Below are 22,390 nucleotides of genomic sequence, written 5' to 3' on the forward strand. Positions count from 1 at the left end.
GTCTATATGTCCTAAACCAGACTCAATCAGCAGGCACATCTGATTTATGCCTAATCCAACAAGCGATACATATATAGGAGCCTACTTACAAATACAAAAAAACCCAAAAACCCTTTGCTATACTGGGGCTCTGGTGTTGATAATGCCAGCACTGGCCCCACAGACTCAGGAGAATCCAAAATAAAGTTGGCAGAAAACTGAATTAAAATCCTGTACTGCATTCCATTCCTATAATAATACAGGAAGAGGCAAATTATGTTTGCCCAGAATAAATATCTGCCAGTAATAAGCTTCTATTCAGGGGTTATATGAAGATTGTGGGGGAGGAAATTAACACCTCACCAACAATGTCAATTTTATCAAGACAAAAATAGCAAAAAGAAATAATTGAGAACAAAAATAGACGAACCTCTTATTCAAGCTTTGCCTAGTAGTAAATTACCATGTACAGTCTTACGTTTCTTTAAGAGAGAGAAAGGAAAGAAGTATTTCTAAAAATATAAAACCCTGTATCAAAGTCCTTTCTAATTTGTGTCACTGCCACCAACAACATTTTGTCTGGGTTCCTAACTGCCCTACAATTGCATTCAATTTCCATTCCCTACCACCAATAAACAAATATTCATGGTGAACAAAGTTTGACAGCAAACTTTATAAGAAGAAAGAAAGAAAGAAAGAAAGAAAGAAAGAAAGAAAGAAAGAAAGAAAGAAAGATATTTGGAATACACTTACAGCACATTTAGTTTTACATATAGATTATATGATCGAGGGTGTTATCAATGCAACAGCAACTTTTATAGCATCACAAAGAGAATACCCATAAACTTCTCAAGTGCCAGCAGCTATTTCCAGCAACAATACTTGTTGTGTAGCTATGGATCACAAATTGAAAATATAAAACTTCTCTCCTAAAGCCCAGTCTTCAATAGGGATTTATACACCTGATCCAATACCCCTCATTCCTTCAAAAGCACAAAAAAATCCAGGTTAGGAGAACAAAAGATCTGATGCGAATTTAATGAGGATATCACATTCCATCCCCTTTTCCCACCTAAAAGAGATGTGAAAAGTTGCCTCCATCAACATGTAAAATTTCTCACAGAATTAAATCCTATAATCCCATTTAGCACAAATGAGGTAGAGCAGCACGTTTGTGCTTAAGACATTTTAGTCTCTTAAGAAAGTAACATTTTTTTTAAATTGCTTCTCTTGAAGAGTGTTTGGGAAAGATTAAGAATCTCTCTATTTCATCTCTGTTGTTGGTATAGTGAAGTCAAGGCAGACACAGGCTTTTTCAGTATATAATCTTCCAAACATTGAGCTAAATTAATCTTTGAAATGGAATATACAGTATATTACACATTCTGTCTGTCTCTCTCAAATCAACCGCTTCATAGAAACAGTTGCTTCCATCTTAACATCAACATCAACAGTATTGATTAATGATTAAATTAACGATTAAAATTATCTGTGGCTTCTTTAATATCGCATCGCTGAATGATATTTCTACTTAGCCCCCAAAAGGAGCCGATAACTCCTTTCCACAGAGCAAAATAAATTGCAGATACTATTGGAAGACTGGAAACCAATCCATTCAGCTCCCCCTTTGGCAAATGACCTATCAAAAACAGTACAAGATTTTTGTTCAACTCAGTCAACTGGGTTTTCTGCTTAACCCACAGGCATTTTTCCTGTTTCAAAGTTTCTATTAACTCCCTACTGATGTACCCTAAAAGAATTTTTAAGGGCTTGGAAGCACATAAATAAAATACTTTGTTGGACCGGCACAGCCAAATGAAAGTCTTTCTCCTGCAGTGGTGGTGATAAAAGTTTCAGTTGCAGCTATGCACAGAGACCTCCATAGATTTCTGATAGCTGAGATTGCCAACCAATCAGCAAAGCTGAGTAGCCCAGCTATGAAAGCTATCGTTCCTGTTTAAGATGAGTGTCAAGGCAGAACTTTTATTTTGCAGAGCTCTAGCCATCTCTAGCTGCAAGGTCACAAGAAATGACCTCTCCAGTCGTCACTCTTTCAATCACGATGAGGAATCTGGAAAAAGGAAAAGGAGGAAGAACATGGTGGGGAAGGAGCAAGACTGTGTGAAATCAGGAACAGGGGTGGGGCATTAAAAGTTTGTTTCAAAGCCAATGTGGTGCACTAAACCAGCCTTACCCAATGTGTTGCCCTCCAGGTGTTTTAGACTACAACTCGTATTGGCCCCAGGGAGCACTTGATTGGTAGTGTAAAATATCTGGAGGTCAAAGATGGTCCTAATCTCTCTTCCCCTCACTTTGGCTCTGCATGTTGAAATTTCAGGTCAACAACCTAGCATTCTTCCCCATACTTTGTTTCTGCAGGTTGAAATTTCAGGTCAGCGACTTAGCATGACTCAAAATGATGAAAAATGGAAGTGGAAATGGTATTAAACATTTTTGACCAAACCTGAGTGGGCTTCGTTTTTCTTTTCTTTCCTTTTTTAAGCCTTTGAAACCACGAAACACCATACAGTGGTTCAGGGAAATATACCAAATCTTGGTATCTTTTCAAAGACATAATCTACTCCTGTAATGCAGAGCAGTCCAGAAAAAAGAGGGAATGTAGAAAACAGAAAGAACTGAATACTGCTGTGTACGCATTTACAGAGTAGTAGGTCATGTAAGCAGTATGCAAACTTGAACCCCACCATTACAAGGTTTCCCATATTACTTTTTATTTGAGGTCTACCACTAAAAAGGCAAGCTCCCAGAGATGATATGCCAACAGCTCAGCATAGCCTGTCCATACCTATTAATTAGCATGTAGTGACAGCTGAAACCAGCTGGGTTTCTTTACTCCACTAACAGAATAGTAAACAAATTCAGCATCAAGAAGCTGGTGCTACTATCCCCCCAAAGGAGCTGCTTGCTTGCTAAAAGAAAAAGGGACCACCATCAGATTCACATACTACTGCCCAGTGGTTTCTAGCTCAACTGGATGTATAACCCTGCCAAACCACCTTGGCCTAGGCTGCCTGCCACTGCATCACTGGCAATTTTCACATCGTATCTTCTGGGCAATACTTGTGCCAACTGGTACCAGAGGAGGAAGGCAGAAGCTTCCCTTCTCACTAAGGCTTATTGAAAGGGTAAGCAAATTAGAGGCACAGAGGAAGAAAATGTGATTTCCTAACTAAAGTGTATTGCGGCTACCAACATGAGTCTGACCAAACTGCGGGAGGCAGTGAAAGACAGGCGTGCATGGCGTGCTCTGGTCATGGAGTCGGACACGACTGAACGACTGAACAACAACAACAAGCTACAGACAGATACAGTTGTAGCTGATGAGACCACATCACAAGAACACAAGGATCTGTATTGGACAAGTCCAGGAAAAGGACACTAATCAACATCTTATCTTGGACCCTCAATCAATGAGCCAAGATAGCGTTTCACAATTTCCCTAGGGTGCTACTAGCTTGGACATACCCAAACATTTCCAGAAAGGCAAATGGCTGTTCTACACACATGTCTTTCTCCTCCTACAAGATTGAATGAAAATCAAGTATTGGGGGGGGGGGAAACATACCGGTAAACTTCATGTTTAGAGTTAAACATAAACTTAATGCGTAATCAACATGACCTTTTCTAACAAGTGAACAAAATGAGAGAAGGGGTGCATGAAGACTTCTGCCCTAAAACGTGAGGCCTGCTAAACTTCAAATCTCTTCCAACACTATATTCAAGAGGCAAGCAAAAGGCATGCAGATCAGTGAACAGTTGGCAGTTCTGCAGTACTTTAGATTATCAATATGCCGGGAGCTCTGGGCTGAATCCAAAGGTTCCCTTCCATAATTGGAAAGGGTCTTTCTCCAACAGATGGACTCCATCCATCAGAGGAAAAGAACCTTTGGGCCCAACCTTCTATGTCACACTTTTACATTACACCGAAAAAATATCCTAGGAGTAGCTAGAGATGTGAAAACCACTGGAGTTACAGAGAATGACTTATATTCTAAAATATTGCTAGTGGGGGTTTTCAAACAATATCTACTTGGTATCTTTTTTAATAGAACAGCAAGAAAACCTTAGGGCTCCAGTAAACAAAGAAATACACACACACACACACACACACACGCAACTTAATCAGAACTTTACAGAATAATTTACAGCATGTCTTATAAACACAGCATAAACAATGTTTATTTGTTTTAAATAACTCCTGCATATGTTTTCAGGAGACAACTCAGGCCATTATCATGGGCTAAATCAATTGGCAGAAGCCAATTTGGATAACAGTGTTATGTTTGTTTGGAGTGAACATAAGAAAGAAAATCTCTTTATACACTCAACACAAACTGAAAGCTTCTGCAATGTTTGTATTATGTTCACCAACCACGTCACACCTGGACTTGCACAGCTATCTATAGGTGCTGCCAACTGACTTAATTCACCCTGACAGCAACCAACACAATTGGCAGGAACAGTGGAGAGCAATAGGCTCTGTCGCCCCCAAAATCTCTAGCTCTCTATTGAAATTGTAACCATGCATTCAAAGTGTACTCGTGCACCATAAATAAAAGTTTCATTAGGGTTACAAGATACCAATAGGTATGGGGCATGGTAATCTTCACGGGAAATCCTAAGGCGGTATTATAGAGAAAACTGCTGGTGAAATGGGCAGCTCAATGCTGTTGAAGTCTGCCTACCCTTTGTTCTCTTTGCATATTCTACGGTGTTTAATTCTTCATGGCTACATAGCAGAGGTGTAAAGGGAGATATACCATGGCAGTTCTGTATTGAAGGCAGAGACCACTTTGTCCCTGTGTAGTGCCACCTTTGTACATAGTGCTGCGATATAAATAGGGCAGGGCAGAGTAATGTATGATCCAGCAGCCTGATCCTGATACCTTAGCACTGTTGATGCATTCTGAATCCTGAAGGTTTGGCCTTCACTAGCCCATATTGGCTTATGCTGGAGGGCAATCAATCAATTTCAAGCAGCAATTATATGTCAAAGACACACAAACTATGCACATCATTTGATTGTCATTATTATTCAGTGGTGTCCATAAATCTGTGGATTATATCCAAAATTGTCAAGGTAACAAGAAATAATGTTGAATTAATGGCTTGTGTAGATGTGATTATAATTTTGGTCTCAGAAGATGCATTATACTGGATAATGTCAGCAGGTCACGGAAGTGCTTACTGTTAAGGTAAAAGAGATTATGTTCCAGAGCTGGGATAGGAGGTCCTATTCACAAACTTGCATCACACTTCCATGTCAGCTACAGAGGCTGCCTGAGACTGTCATTCACAGGAGTTGTCATGGAGTAATTCCAAAGATTTCCACTGGTACTTTGAGGACTGCTTCCTGACACTTGAGTGGGTATCAGATGTTTTGGCCGCAGAGCGTGACATTTTACACATACAAATATTACCGTTAAAGTATGACATATGCCAAACTGCTAAATTAAGGCTGAAATCCTAAACACACTTATAAAGGAATAAATAACACTGTGCTCAACAGTACTTGCTTCTGATTAAACATGCTTAGGATTGTGATGCACAAAAGTAAGTCATAGTTGCCAAATTCTGCAATGGCTTCTGTGCTCCCTCCTCCACACACACAAAAAAGGCTGTGAAATTTTAAAGCAATCACAGTGACAAGTAGTCAGAATCTTGTCTTGTCTGCAGCATATGAATACCATTATGTGCGCATTTTGTTTCATGTAATGTAATTTACTCATTTGTTAAGAGGTTTACAAACAAAACCACGGTTAGCCACGATTAAAAATCTCCAAAGTAGCTAGCAAAACCTATTAAAAAGAATATAAAATAACATAAAGCACACCATTAAGCTGGGGGGGGACCCTAGGGGTGGTATTCTCCTAAATTCTACTCAGAGTAACCACATTCAAATTGATGGCCCTAACTTAGGCATGTCCATTAATTTCAACGGGTCTACTATGAGTAAGTGTTAGTGGAAGACAACCTCTAGTAACTACATTCGTCAGAGAAGCAGAAAGACAAAGAGGTGCGGTCATCAGGGCACCTGAAAAGGTCCTCCGGAAAAGGCTTTCCAGAAATGGAAAGAACAACACAAACTTATAGAAAGAGGTAGTTCTGCTTTGGACCAAGGGCAGAAAGAACATGGATGATGTAGGGTAAAACAAATAAAACAGAAGAAAATGCGGGCAACACCTCACCACAACAAGCAAACAAAAAATCATTTAAAAATGGGGCAGGGGGCTCACAGGCACCATGCTGGGTACTCCAGCAAAGAAAACCGTCCCCAAATTTTCCCTGTCCTGGTTTATCTTCCTTTAGGATCCCCATGGCTGAAAGGTAAGCCTCCCTTGAGGCCACCAGCATCAGAGGGGGAAATTCAAATCTGAACCATAGGAGCAATGTGGACAGAGGAAGCACACACTGATGAGTTCGGTGTACACCATGTGCAAAGGAAGGCAGCAAATCAAGAATCAGCACTGCATCCAGTAGCACACTCAAACAGCCAACTTATCCCCTTCTTTCTTAACGTGCGCAGTGTTCCTGAGACACCACACCGCACCCTGGGCAGTTACTCTGCAGCCTCCTCTCAGCAAGCGAAAGCAAAACCAACCTGGGGTTTACAATTCAGAATTAACAACATCCAGGCAGCAGTTAAGCGACTTGCACCAACTGTATTATGATAGCTTGGTTTCTGAGGCAAGATCCCAGTTCAAACTACTTGTCTTTCCTCCCCCCCCCTCCTTTTTCCTTTTGTTATTTCTGGGGAGACAGATGATTTTCATATCTAGCTTTTAAACCACCCAACTCCACTTAGAGCTCTTTTCTAGCATTTCCACCGCAAAAAGAGACAGCTGATCTGGTGCTGCTTTTATCCAGGAATTACAACAGGGTGAGGGCTTTTACAGCATCTGATGAGTGACTGAGGCCTCCTAGACACCTCTGCCTACTGAATAGCTTTCTGACTGCCAGGCATTTGTGTGTGTTTTTTTCTCCCAGTGAGTGAGACGAGCCAAGCACAAACAACAGGCTCCTTGTTCAGGCACGCTTTTTTAGCCCAATGAGGTTGCCCTCTAGAAATGCTTCTAAGTAAATACCTAAGCCAGCCCATCATGAGGTCTATATACAACCCTGCTTAGGATACAATACGTGCCACTGTAACATTTCATCTGTCAGCTGCCCTTACAACCACCTCTATTGTAACATAGATTCCACCTTCACTGGGGGATTTATGAAAGAATCAGAGGCAAAATCTAGGGGCTCTCTACATTGGAGAAGCATGGAGAGCAAGAAAAACAAGTCTTTTTTTTCTTCTAAAAGGAAGGCAGAGAGAGAAAGGGAGGGAGAGGGAGAGAGCAACAGAGACAGATGTGATCTAAAACATTTTATAGGCTGCAAAAATAACAATGTAAAGAAAACCAGTTGTCAATTTATTTACAAAATCCAAAATAAACTGAAAGATATAACAGGATAAAATATTCAGATATACGCCCAACAAGATGAAAAATAGTTCCGACTTAAAAGTTATGCAATACTAGTTCAAAAACACCCAAAAAGACATTTGCATTCTGTATTTGTTTAAGCCCCCCTGTATTTGCAATGTCAAAAATATGTTTGTGCACAGGGATTAGTAGTACAGAATTCAAACAATCTCTACCTGAAACCTTAAAACCTGAAACCTTTGGTATTATTGGGTTTTTGTGTTGTTGTTTTTTTGAACACTTGCATCAGATTCTTTTAGTATCTCCAAAAGACACTAGGGCTTAAACCAACCATGTAAATTAGTCTCAGAAAGTTACTAGCCTGCAAAAAAACTTTACTCGCATACTTTTTACTTAAGGCTTGTGGAGGAGGAACAGAGCAGTGTTTTTCCTTTTCCAGACGCTCTTGTGAGTAAAATGCAGGCAAGTAAAATATTTTACACGCTACACGTTGCAATGACAAAGGGGCACAGAGTGATCTGTGCTTCTTCTGCCAGACCACGTGGTTCCTGTGATGAGCACCCTGCATGTTTAGAGGAGTGGTTAAAAGCACGACTGGTGCAACTTTTGTGTCCTGCATATCCAGAATGGACACATAGCAGGCTGGTGGTGGAAAGATGGAGTGATCCATGCCTCTGATATCAGCCCACTTGATTTCTATGCTGGACATGCAGCAAAGGGCTTTGTCTAGTACAGAAGTTCAGCAGGCTAGCAAGAAAGGTATCTGGGTTGTTCTGTCCCTTTACCATCACTCCACCATGTTTGCACACCAGATGAGCTGTCATGCTCACCAAGTATAGAAACCCAACCAGCTACCACTCCATTTCTGTGCTGGATGCATGGAAGAGACGGCACCTTTCTCCTCATCCAATTTCTCCACCTGGCAATGGAGAAATTGATCCCTCTGTTCATTCACCACCAACCTGCTGCACTTGTGTGCTAGATATGCAAGATGTTTGCCTACCTACAATGGCGGCAGCAGAGGAAAGGAGTGCTCCTTCCCTCTGGCACCGGCATGCTTAGTATCTGTGCACATAGGAAGGAACTTCATCTCCTGCATGTTTATATGGCAACGTAATGAGCTGTTAGAAGAAGGACAAAGCTCTCCATCCATCCTCTGGCAGCCCACATAGTTTCTATGCTGCACATGGGGGAGGCCAAAGTGCCTTCTTCCATACCCAGCATAGAAATGCAGTGGGCTACCAGAGGATAGATCAAGTCCTCTACTCATCTTCTGGCAGCCTGCTTGATTTCTGTGGTAGGCAGGAAGGAGAGCCCTATTGAATCAGATCAAAGGCCCATCTAGTCAAGCATTCTGTTCTCACAGTGGCCAATCACATGTCTGTGGGTAGCCCAAAACAAGCAGGACCCAAGTGCAGTGACACCTCTTCCCAGCAACTGGTGTTTGCTGGTAAACGCCAACCTTCTGACAGCCTACTCACTCATCTTTATGCAGTATTGCTATCTATGCTAACCAGGGGTGTGGTTAAAAGCAAACATTTGGAGCATTTCCAAAGCTAGGAACTTTTATCCAGTTTGGAGTAGCCACTGACCAACGTATAATGTTTTAAACCAAGCTGTAATCTATTTTGATGAAGGGCAGTATATAGATAAGAAAATTAATATGCTAATGCTTCTTTTTCCCGTGTCCCCTCATCATGGATTAGAATGTGCAAATGGCAGTCAGATCCTTCCCTACTCACCACCAATAAACATTATCAAGGATAAAGTAAGGTTTATATCTGCATGCACCCTTCAAAATTCATGTCTCTTTTTGCATTCAGGTATTCATAACAAACGTCGGCTCCCTCAGCCAGTAAAGCGAGATGAGCGCTGCAACCCCAGAGTCGTTCGTGACTGGAATTACCTGTCAGGGGTCCCTTTACCTTTTTTATTCATAACAAAGTACAAGCTGCAACATAAGAAGTGCCCCCCAAATCTGGCCCAACAGAGAAGATCAGACTCTCAGGCTGCAGCAGCTGTGCATACAGAGGACTGGTAGCCATGAGCCCCACCATCCAGCAATTTCCCACAAACAAGAGTTACCTAATGCTATCCATTTTCAAGTGCAACTATTTTCAATTAAAACTTATATAGCCTAGCACAGAGAAGCTGAGCTTGAAGAGAATGCAGCTACCTTTTCAAGAGTTAAGATGCCTATGTAAAGTACACTGCAAATTAGAAACAGATTGATTCCTAGGCAGAAAAAGGTCGTAAACGGTGTAGGGGATTATTTCAATCACAGAGCAGGTAGTCTCAGCCAAGAACCACAAGCGGAGATAAGTGAAAGGGTGTTGCAGGTTTGCACTGAACAGCAACCTCAAATTCCAGCCACAGATGTATTTTTCAGACTGATGAACGATGGAGGCATTTTTAAGGCACAAAAAGGGGGATGGTTTGAAAGTGATCTGTGCTGTTCAGCAAATCAGTCTTAGGTTTGTGCATGTCAGAAGTATCTCCATTTATTGGGCTAAACCTGGATTGACCCCAACAGCCGTACAGCTCCCTTCCCTCTTTCTCTTGCAGCAACTCTATGTTATCTTCCTATCACAGCATGCTTTCCTAGGCTTAGGCTGTCCCAACATTCATCCACAACATGCACCACCACTACCATCTCCATCCAGTTCACCAGTGTGTTATCTTCTCCATTGCCCCTATTTCCTTAATGAACGTGACCTGTTTTAACACTACCACTGTTTGCCATGTTGCTAGTTTCCAGAGTCCCAAGTTACCTCTCCACAGATTTGCAAAAATGGCTGGAGAGGCTGGAGCTAAAGCTTCAAAAAAATGAATGCAGCAGGAGTGAAGGTGGTTTCCAAGTCAAAATTCCCTCCATTCTATTGCATTTATCAGTCACTACTTTCTAGCATTCCTCTGGAGCTACAGCCAATTTGCCTCTCATCTCTCGCCATTAAGCTTAAAGGTAAGTGTATGGAGTAATTGAGACCTGAACTTCGCAAACTGGGTCCCTTAAGGCTACAATAATTTTTGAATAATATTGCTACAGGAGAAAAACTGCTGGAACCATCACGGGGCAAGCTTTCCACATGCCTTGCCCCACCTCACCCCTTGCATGTGATTCTTATAAGAAAGACATGCTGAAGTATTTACTCTTGTTCTCTCTAGCATTTTTCTGGGGACTGCACTTTGCCTTTTGGGCAGGAACATGCATGTATTTGGTCTTAATATTTTTTGAAATGTGAAGATTTAGTTTTGAATTGTCATTTGTATTTTTTGTGTCCGAAAAAAGGCCTTGGAGGTCCCTTTTTGTGGCCAAATGGCGGCATATTAATAAACAGTAATAAAACATAACAAAAAACTCTTCTCAAGCCATTTTCTGAAGGAACAGAATGGCCTTCCAACGCCTACCAGGGATAATCCTCATTGCCCTGTTTTTGGAAAGCATGGTTTATTGCTACATGAGCAAACTGTAGCAAGTCTCATTCTTGCACTGTCTTCCTCTTTCATTCATTAGCAATAGAAACCAAAAGCATATGGTTCCAGTTTTAAGCAAACCATAGATCCCCACCTCATGAGAAGAGAAGACTCCCTGGAAAAGACCCTGATGTTGGGAAAGATGGAGGGCACAAGGAGAAGGGGACGACAAAGGATGAGATGGTTGGACAGTATTCTCGAAGCTACTAACATGAGTTTGGCCAAACTGCGGGAGGCAGTGGAGGATAGGCGTGCCTGGCGTGCTCTGGTCCATGGGGTCATGAAGAGTCGGACACGACTGAACGACTGAACAACAACAAGATCCCCATAGCAGATGAACTCTGGGAATATTGGTTGGTTCAAACCATAGTTAGCAAGAGGCCGATTTCAAGTCATAGTTTCACAAGTGTACATAACACTGCATACCGGTACTTTGCTCCAATTGCAAAATTTAATGGTTTTGGACTGCAATCTCTACGGCACAACCTCCGATCCAAAGCAGTTACAATAATTCAAAATAAATATCACCTGTCTAGTTGGCAATCAGATAAAGGTGGTCTAGCTAGGAGCAACGCTAGCTGAGAAGCTGAGCACATGAAATATTAAGGGGTACAAAGAATTTCCTACACTACTAGATGGAAAGTGACAGTGCTTGCTGATTCATACTGCCGTTATTCCAATTTCAAATTATCTAGTTTCTCTTGTCCTCTTTATTACACTTATCAGCCAAATAAAATAAACAGTGATGCAGAGAACAATGGCTTTAATAGCTTAATGAGCAGAGTGTCTTGCAAAGTACAGTGAAGAGCCTTCCTCAGCTATCAGAGTCATTGAGACTAAAATAAACTTCCAAGTCCTTGGAATCTGTATGATAAACATGTGAGTCAACTGTTTCCAACAGGCTTTGTAGCTAGCTAGGCAGACCCTGTTGCACCAGCCTAACTCTTTATATTAGGATGCACTGACCTTGCAGCTTCATAATCAATGATCTGGCACTGTACAATAATTTTTCAAAACAAGGTCCCAGAGTATTTTCCAGTTTTAAGGCATCTTAAATCAAAGATGAGTGGAGTGTTGAATTTGCCACCTCTGTCCAGATATCACCCAAAATAAGTGAGATTCTGTTCAACTCCTCTACACAGGACACATTATCTATCCAGCTACCACTAAGCATACACACATACATTAATATGTATTATATTACACATACACTGTCTCTATAGTGTCCAGAAAGATAGGAAAGGTTATACACAACAGACAAGGACTCTGATTTTCACCATGGCAACCAGCTTATTTATAATGTGGCCTACCTTCATCAAAGCACAGCAAAAAAAAAAACCCACCTAAATGCAAGTGTAGTGGTCCATTCAAGTACTGAGATGAAGAAGCTTGCATAAGCATGTAAATGAACTGCTTACATTACATTATATGTACAATTATTAGCATTTACTCTTGGATATTCCTTCTCCTTTTTAGCCCAGGTAAAAGTAATAGGAAGAAAAAATAATTACTAAAGGTTCAAGTACACATCAAAGGTAGGAGACCTCCTTAGCATGCTTGCTTTTTAAAAGGGACAACTTCAGCTCTGGAAAGGGAAAATACAGAAGATGTTAGGCAGCAGGGAAGGAGGTAAGGTAAAGGTAAAGGGACCCCTGACCATCAGGTCCAGTCGTGTCCGACTCTGGGGTTGCGGCGCTCATCTCGCTCTATAGGCCGAGGGAGCCGGCGTTTGTCCGCAGACAGCTTCCGGGTCATGTGGCCAGCATGACAAAGCCGCTTCTGGTGAACCAGAGCAGCGCACGGAAACGCCGTTTACCTTCCCGCCGGAGCGGTCCCTATTTATCTACTTGCACTTTGACGTGCTTTCGAACTGCTAGGTGGGCAGGAGCTGGGACCGAGCAACGGGAGCTCACCCCGTGGCAGGGATTCGAACCGCCGACCTTCTGATCAGCTAGCCCTAGACTCTGTGGTTTAACCCACAGCGCCACCTGGGTCCCTATAGGGAAGGAGGTAGATACAGTGATATGTTTCTTACGAATCTCTGTCACATGCACAGGAATCAGAAAGGGAAAAAAAAGATTATATATCCATGAGAGAACTACATTGTGTCTACACAAAACTTATGGGAATTCAAGGGAAAGCATCTATTTCAAGGCAAGTAACACCAAATCACGAAAGCTAATTGATACTGTTAATTGGAAACTATGCAAAGCATTTTCCAATGAAACTATTGTTTTACTGTGAGTAGCTACTTCCTAGTATATTCAAAGTGGCAGCTTAAAAAAAAAATCACTGATAGTAAAAATGTACTCACCCTATTATTTGTTTCATCAACATGTCAGTTGCTTCTTCGGACTGGTTATAAGTCTTAGCATATAGAATGTGTGAACACTCAGGGAAAAGCACAAGCTTTCTTAAGAGATAATCCTTTGTGAAAAGGTGCATAAACAACCTTTCCATATGAAAGAAATGAGTCAGAAAGCTGGGGCAAGGTCTACCAGGATTTCTTTATACTGCTCTAACACCAAAAGAAATACAATTAGGTTCCTGGAAGATTTCTCTCTCTACCACTGTAAATAAGTTGGTAATTGTATGACACCAATCTCTATTTGTTGCTTTTTGGCTTTAAGATATTCTAATCAACAGGAAACTTCCTAATCTCTTTGTTCTGGTCAGACATTAAGATGAGATACTGAAAGGAGTGATAAAAATCAGGTGTGATCAACCAAACTCTAGATGTGAAGGTTACTGGAAGTTCATGTATTTTCAAGTGGGGACTTTCTTACTTGGGCATATCCAATTCAGATACTTCCTTTATTACAACAGAAGCACACCTGGCATTTTCCAGCAGAGGATATCTGGTAGGCAATATACCTAAAACAATCAAGTGATAAAAATCTCATGCTTCCAAGTTGATTGTTAGAAGCTAGAAATTACCGTAGTTACTGGAGACTCTCCACTGAAAAGTCTGAAGAAGTACCTCGTATCTGAAGAAGTGTGCATGCACACGAAAGCTCATACCAAGAACAAACTTAGTTGGTCTCTAAGGTGCTACTGGAAGGAATTTTTATTTATTTATTTTCACTGAAAATTCAGTTCACATATTGTACACTGTCTTGGAAATATACACTGCCAACCACGGATGGGGTACACACTAAGTTCAGCACAACCTGTCACATGCAGCACCTAGGACAATGTTGGCAAAACATGAATGTTAATTAGTGGGAGTTGTAGAATGACAGATCTCGTATGCTCTAATTTTGTGAACTGGCTATATTCCACTATGGAACTTGGAATGATATACCACCCAAATAACAGGATGAATCATTCATGCCATGCTGCAATGTGGTCAGAAGGTCTCATAATATAACACCACAAAACCACAGAATTGTAGGGTTATAAGGGATAGAAGGTCATCTTTTCCAGTTCCCTTCCTACAGGCAGATATTGTCAGAACAGCCAGGAGCAAGCAATGAGGTAATTATTGATATAAACTTTTGGTTCAAGCCAGCTACTAAGATCTTTCTCCTGCTTCCTGATATGAGATTTGTCCACTAGCTAAAAATCCTCATTTTATGTAGGATGCTTTTTGTGAGATAGGGAAGCAAAGAAGGTCATCCCATCATTAGCTTTGCTACCCATATGTGCTGCAATATGTGTTCTATGTGCCTGGAATCAAGTTATCTAGTGCAAATGAACATTTTACATGCATGACCTCAATATACAACCCTAAATTGGTTTAATAATATACTTGTGATTTTAATTTCTTTGCATACTGTCCTGAAATCCCATTTTCAGATGAACCGTAAACACGTTCACATCAGTGCGAGTGAATCAAGTTAAACATTTGTCTCTTTTACATGCGCACTAGCCTTCATTTGTGTATGTAACAAAGCTCTGAACTTCCCTGCCAGTGCATCTGGAGACTGGATCCCAGGCTTCACAAAATCTAGAACATCCCTCCATGCCCTGGGGTTAAGTTACAGGGGCAAATGAGCTGTTTAAAGTGTGCTGGAAGCAATGTCACTTCTTGATTCACAGCCTCATTTTTCAAAATAAACCTACATATCTTTCCTTCCTGTGCTGTTCACATTCCTCTCAATTTTTTTTAAAAAGTTGTTGTTGTTGTTGCTAATTAAGCAGCCTTTGTTTTGTTTTGAAAACATACTCATCATATGCAACTCACTAGCTTAATCTGTTAATCTTACTGAAAGAGGGGTAGCTTCTAGAGAAGTGGACAAAGCCGGACAACTTAATGATTGTGTCAGAATCCCCACCAGTTTGGATCTGACCAATCCAAACTAGATTGGAATATCTATGAGTTCTCAGGAATCAAGAAGACAAGAATTTTTAAAAAAGAATAGAAAATGTTTATAATGTATATACAAAATCATTTTAAACTGGTCAAAACATTAGCAGGATTTTAAACACACTTGTAACAGGATGTATAGATAACTTAGGAAGATGAAAAATTGGAGAAATGTTGATATACAGTTGAAAACAGAATCAAAAGGACCCAGGGAGGGGATGGGGGGGGGGAGTCAGGAGATTCAGAGTAATGTGAATATTGTATGGGTTTTTTAATGTATGTTTATTTTCGTTCTCTTTCTTTCTCTTTGAAAATCAAATTAAAAGATTATTTTTAAAAAAGGAATATCTATTAGTTTTAGTAATGGTGGTGGAAGGTTAAACATGCACCTACAACACCGAGGGGCAACCTATTTGATGGGATATGTGAGGATTAGTCATCTTTATGAAGCTGGGAAGGAGCATCAGAACCCAGCGAAGAGCCCTCTCTCCTTCCATTATTACGTGCTGGCTTCAGCATAAAGATCCTGACTTGCTTCATCATCATATTTATTATTCACTCACTTATTCTTGGCTTAGTTAAGGAAGCCTAGAATTATTGTCCTTTATTATGCCAATTCAAACTGAAAGTAAATGTTAAGTATTGAAAGGAAGAGAAGTGCCATATCCACACTATAGGTCAACTGTAGAAGAGGATCCAAACCATTTAGCACATTTCTTTTTGTTTGTTTTTCCAAAAACAACAGCACTAAACAACACTCTAGCACCAGTTTCCCATTCAAGTACAATTTCAAGTTCAGGTTTTCAAAAAACAGGTATATGTTTACAGGTATATGAAGATTTTAACTGTTTGCAAAACACAAGCAAGCTTGGAAAGAAACTACCAAAACTGCTAACGGTGCGTAAAAGAAACAAAGCAATATATTCCCTAAAATATATACTTCATAGCTGCAGCCTGGAATTTTTCTTTTTTCGTCAGGGAAGCAAAAAACCAACAACAACTATAGTGACATCTAAGTACAGAAGCTGATTACAGTTTTACTTTCAAAAGAGCTCGAATTGATTTTTTTTATATAGATTTGAAATAAATTAAACTAGATTGACTCACTTGAGAATGGCCATAATCCCTTAGTCAGATCCCAAAGAACTCTTACCAAACCAGCAGTTAATTTAGGATTTATAAGATAAAGCATGAGAAATCCACCCCCTCGTACCTAAGAACAGCAGCTGACATCATCACTGAAAGGGGCAAACTGTACATACACATTGCAGTTGTGCACAGCTGGCCTCTTCTCTGTTGTCTAGTGCCCTTGGAAAGGGCAGAGTAGCATTAGAAAAGTAACAGAATGAAAGTCTAACACCTCCGATGCCAACAACTTTCTCTTAAAACTCCCCCCATCCCAACTCTTCTCCCCCAGCATTCCAGACCCTGTTGGTAAACATGGAGCCAGAACAGAAGGAGGACGAGGGTTCAGGTCAGGTGGGGTGTATGTATGGAATCGGTGGAAAGTAAGTAGTCAAGGGAAGCTTAAAACACTTCCTTCCCTCCTGGTTCTTCTTCAGATTCCCCCGCTCCTAAGATGCTTTGCACTGGAGAAGCCATGACACCTAAATAGGTGCAGGAAAACATTCAGATTGCAGCTAACTTGGTAACCTTTTAGGAACTAACCAGAAAGTTCTAGTGTGATGTCTATGAGGGAACTTGGGTGTGTGGAGGAGAAATGGAAACCACATTTTATAGGACATTTTTTTCCTTAAGAATCATAATATACAGGCTTCTCAGCTTTCCTTTCGATCAGAATGTTTTAAATCACTGGATTGGTTTCCCCATGCCCTACTGGAACTAAGGCCAGGTACCTGCAGCTGAAATAGCACATCCTTTTCCTGTTTACCTCATCTTCTCTTTCCTCTCCGCTGCCCATTAGGAACACAGGAAGCTACACTAAACTGAAGCAGACCATTGGTCCATCTAGCTCAGTGCTGACTGGCAGCAGCTCCTCAGGGTTTCAGACAGGAGTTTCTCCCACCCAACCCTCCTGGGGACACCAGGGGGTTGAACCAGGGACCTTCTGCATTCAAAGCAGATGCTCTACTGCTGAGCTGTGGTCCTTCCCCCTAACATTACTGCAGATATGTCTTGTGCCACCGAAAGCACAATGATGGTGCTCTACATACAAGCAAGTAGGCAAAATAAAATTCTTCAGAAAAGAGCACCTTTTATATCAGGAGCGTGGAATCTCAGGCTCAGGAGCCAAATGTGGGACTCAGGGCCTCTTTTCCTGGCCCATGGCATTCTCCCTGCCCACACCACTCGCTGGCTTTCTCCCCCCCCCCCCCTCCACATGCTCCTTGAGAGTTTTTGCCTGGCTGGAACATATTGTTGAAGTGTGATGATACATCTCGCTTGCCTGACTGGGGAGGTGTATGTTGCATGGCTAGAACATTCTCTACTGTAGAAAGGTAAAAGTCACATCCATTGCTCCTCCCACTTTGCCTCTGGCCACACCCAGTAATGACAAGCAGCCTTTGGAAGGGTGCTTATAACAGAATGCAGCCCTCAGATTGTTCTAGCGTACCAACTCTGTAACACAAGGACACTTAATACATGCATTCTCAGGCTTAGGTACTCTCATGCTTTGGAGTCTTGCAAAAGCCTCCATCTATCTGAACATTTTTTAATTATATCCTTACATCTGTGATTATTATGCTGGATTTGAAAGTAATGCCTAGGCTTCAAGTCATTACGGAGGTAATTCTAACTCAAAATTATTTTGCACTTCAGTTTTCTAACTTAAATTTTGCAACACTAAAATCAAAATTTGATAAAGCCAACAGACAAGATCTGCCTTAAGACATCAAGGCTGCATAGGCTGAAAATCCAAATTAAAAAGCATACCTAAATATTTATAAGCAAGTACGAAAAGGTATTTAAATTTGCGTAACTTAAGTAGATACTTCCTAGAAAACAATCATTTACCAAAGCTTTCAAGCACTGTTTCTTCATATTTCATGTGGACTCCGTGATGGTGACAGCAATCACAATGAAATATGTCTCACCCACTATGTTTCTCAGAGTACACCCAAGAAATGCTAGCTGGTTCTGTCACATTCCTTTCAACCCTCTTGATATTTACCAGCAACAAGTTTATCTGCATAGGTTACAGCTGCACTCCCACTCCTGGTCCTCCAAATAACAAACAACCCCCTTCTACTCTATGATTCTGCAAAACTGGCAAATGCATTCTAATAAATAGGAGTACCTGGAAATTTTCCATAAAAGTAAACTAGCACTCAGTGGTCATAAACAATCGGTGTGTCCCTTTATTTTAAAGTGCCAAGATAAAGTGCTTAAGACACAAAGTGCCTTCTTTTGATTTTCTGCTGATTACATTATCTTTCATTGGTCAATAGAATCACAGAATTGTAGAGTTGGAAAGGACTACAAGGGTCATCTAGTCTAAGCCCCTGCAATGCAGGAATCCTAACTATTTTGCTCTTTATAACAAACTTAACTGCAGGGGAATATATTTCTTTACATTGAAGACATCCCATGTATTCATGTTTCTAAGTAGGTCTACCATTACTTTCCATCTGGTTACTCTTCTTCGGTATGTGGAAAAAGTCTTTTCATTTAGTATTGTAATCATACACCTACCAGTACTTATTTTTTCTTTCTTTCTTTTTTACCATGTATGTATGTCAGAAAATTAGCTTTCACACCAATACATTCATACTAAGAGTTTTCTTATTTTTGTTCCAATCCTAAATATTTAAAGCTTTAAATTTGAACACAGGATATCCCTATATGCCACAATTAATTGCATTACAATTACCTTTTTTATATAAAAAAAGCAAGCAGGGGTTGTATTCAGTGACTTCCGCTTGCACAACTGGATGTCCCCCTTCCCCTCTGTGAGCTGTCCAAATATGTTTTTTGTGAGGGAATTTGCCTTCTGTAGCAAATTTGGGAATGACACGGGACACATGCAGGGAAAGAGAGATGGGGAAAGTCCTGTTACGCAAGCAGACATTATTCCACTTGCCCCATTATTTGGTTGAATACTTCCCCTATGCTCCACCCTAATGACTGTGACAGGTCCAGTTGTGCAAATGGTGTCTTTTCAGGGTTAATTTATGTCTAAATCTTAGGTTATAATCTCAAGAGAGGAAATTGCTCTAGTCTTCAGTCTCTATCCCTTGTAGCAAGAGATAAACATAACATCAAAGGCCCATTGCCTTGTTTGCAGAGCACTAAGTATTAAAGGGAAATTGTTTGTTTCTGTTTATTTATTTATTTTAAAAAAATTATGAGCTGGTGTGGAGGAAGCAAAAGATGCAAAGCAAATGCACTTGTACAGTAGTGAGATAAAATATCCTCTTCTCATTGGTCTTTCTTCCTCCGCACTTTATTTCCAGGCTATGATACATTCAGACCCGCCAAATGTTCAAGCATGCTTAAAACTCATAGCCCATTATTTTAGAGTGGAGCACTGAGTGGTTATTTGCACATCACCTTTCCCACACACGTGTACTGCACTCCTTCTTCCAAGGTCACAGAATTATCTGTCAGAACAACCATCTGAAGAGGAAAGCGTGCTCTGACTATCCCAGTTGCACTGGCCACCAGGCCCACAACTCAGAAAACAAGTGCACCTTTCATGAACATATATTTGCGCTTAATTTTTTTAAATAAAGAACTATCATTGGTTTGTTATTCATAAAGCAATGAGGTTTCATAAAACACTCTGTTTACAGAATGTAAGGGGATCAGAATTAAAATCCAATTTAAGGAATTATGGAGCCTTCAGATTGCTTTTGCTCAGTGATGAAAAAAGACAGGGATGTTGTTACTGGAAGAAAGCCAGCAGAAACTGAGCGCTGTAATAATAATTATACAACCATGTATGTAAAGGGGAGGGGGGAGTATTGAAAAAGAACTTAATAGTCTCAATAGTTAAAACTCAATAGCCAAGAGTGCCTATGACTTTGATTTACAATTTGCTGAAAAAAATTGTCACTGAGTTGGCTTTTTCACACACAAAATATGTCAACATTTAAACAGGCCAAGTCGGGGGTTAGTTTGCTTCATTTCCATTTGAGGCCATATATTTTTTATGTTTATACATGTAAGGAGATACGCTTTTGGGGGGGTCAACACTGAGTAGATCTGGATAGGTAGCTGGGCCCTATGTAAATAAGGGATTGGTCATTCTTACTGCCCAGCTCTATAAAGTCTCTATCATTGTAGCAGTCAAACCAGTCACTGCACAGCCACAGTTAGTAAAATCAAATTCAATTGCTAGTAAGTAGAGCATAGTCTATCTTTGACATATTTGTCAGATAAAATCCTTCTTTCACCCTTCATATTAGCAACAGTTGGCATTTATTTGCAACATTTCCATACTGCCCAAAAAGTTCCATGGACAAATAAGAGCTTAAAAGGCTCATAAAAGGGCTCATAAAAGATGAATAATAGGGACAAAGGTGGTGTCAGTTTCCCCTACTAATCATATTCTCCAGGCTGAAGATGGCCCCACCTGCTTCCTACCTCTACTCTGCCCCGTTTAGATGCATATAGTGGTTTTATGGGGCCTCCATAAAATGCACAGTTAAGAACAACTGCTAGTAGATATCGCTTCCTTTTCTTTGAATTCCAGTGAAGTGGTAGACTCCTTGAACTGGTTCTTGGAGTCAATAATGGGTTGACAGGATCCAATAAACTGAAGCTCAAGTGAAATATGATTGAGTCATGGGTAATGGGTGGCCACATTGTCCTTCGGTAGGTTGTCATCCTGTTCTAGATGATGGGATTAAACTCATCCTGAAGGATCAAGATTGGGCCACTCCTGGGTTCTGCTTTGCTGAAAGCAGCTACAGCCTGGAAGATACTTGCTCCAAGTTTGGGTTGGTACAACAGCTTTGCAGGCACAGCAACTGGGAAATCTGGATCTAAAAACAATTGTTAATATAGAGCTAGTTTTGATAAAACAAAGCACTGCAATCCAATCAATGTGGAGCTAAGCTCACCCAGAATGCTGTGTCAAGATTGCTGACTGGTATTAAACACAGAGGACATATCAGTAACTCTTCCCCTCAAACTGGGCCAGACTTAAAATAATGGTAGCAAGCTCCGCAACATATTCCTCCCATACACTCCACCTCTTAGCAAGATACTCCCTGCTAACTATACCTCTGTACTTCTGTTATGTAAAGCATGGAAGACCATCTCAAGAGATACTCAACTGACTCCCTCACTCCCTGCACTTAGGAGACAGAATAAGAAAGTTTTAGGAAGGATCTAATACCCTAAATTATTTTAACAGATGGGTCTCTTTCCTGCCTTTCACACCATTGTTTTATCCTGTGCTTTGATTTAATGTTACTATATTCATTATACAGGTATGTACACTACTTTAGCCTGTTGTAAGTGTCCTGGGGTCCTTGTGCAGCTGGGAAGCAGGGTAAAAATATATATGTAATAAATAATGGACAAAAGCTGTCATCCCAACCTAATCAATTATTTATCCGACTAAACAATAAATACATGTTACTCAAGTCTTCAGAGTTAAGAGCCCATTGATTAAGAATGCTTTTCAGTTTCTCAAGTTACAACTGGGTTCTTTTAACAGTAGGCCTCTGTAACACAAGGAAAGACAAACAAGAGCTTCTTAAGAATTGTGCCCGTGTTTTAATTTACACTTCCTCAAGTTGTGAATAAAAAGGAGGGGAAGAGATTGCAGATTCAAACAAGATATGGGCTACCTCAAAACAATCATAACCTTTAAAGGTAAAAGAAAACTGGCTCTCCAGAGCAGGGTTGTGGCTTTCTTTGAGGGGCTGGGGTGGAGAGGAACTTCCACTGGCACAGCACAGGATACAACTCTGTCCTGCAATATCTGATGGGCCACAGCTTCCCCACCCCTCAATCTCATTTCAAATGAAACAACGTTCATCCCTCATGAGTACGAAGATGTTTCACAATAGGCAAGAAACTCGGGGCTCATGCGTTTTACCTTTGGCCCTGTGCTTTCTAGGCACAGGTGTGCACTTTAAAGTGCTATGTCCAAGTTCTCCCCCCCCTTTAGGGCTTCTCCCACATAAACCCACTGTTTAACACTGAATCAGAACAGCAGCACAATTTGGGTTTTCCGCAAACAACTGCCTATCTGGTTTTGCCT

General features: G+C 40.7%; 1 protein-coding gene across 42 annotated transcripts in view; it reads right to left on the bottom strand.

Moving 5' to 3' along the window:
* The window catches only part of TCF7L2 (transcription factor 7 like 2), a 199,756-nt gene that overhangs the window by 145,422 nt on the left and 31,944 nt on the right, over positions 1-22,390 (bottom strand). The gene's annotated exons all lie outside the window — the stretch shown is intronic.

Source organism: Lacerta agilis, chromosome 5 (assembly GCF_009819535.1).
Source record: "Lacerta agilis isolate rLacAgi1 chromosome 5, rLacAgi1.pri, whole genome shotgun sequence".
In the NCBI taxonomy this organism is placed as follows: domain Eukaryota; kingdom Metazoa; phylum Chordata; class Lepidosauria; order Squamata; family Lacertidae; genus Lacerta; species Lacerta agilis.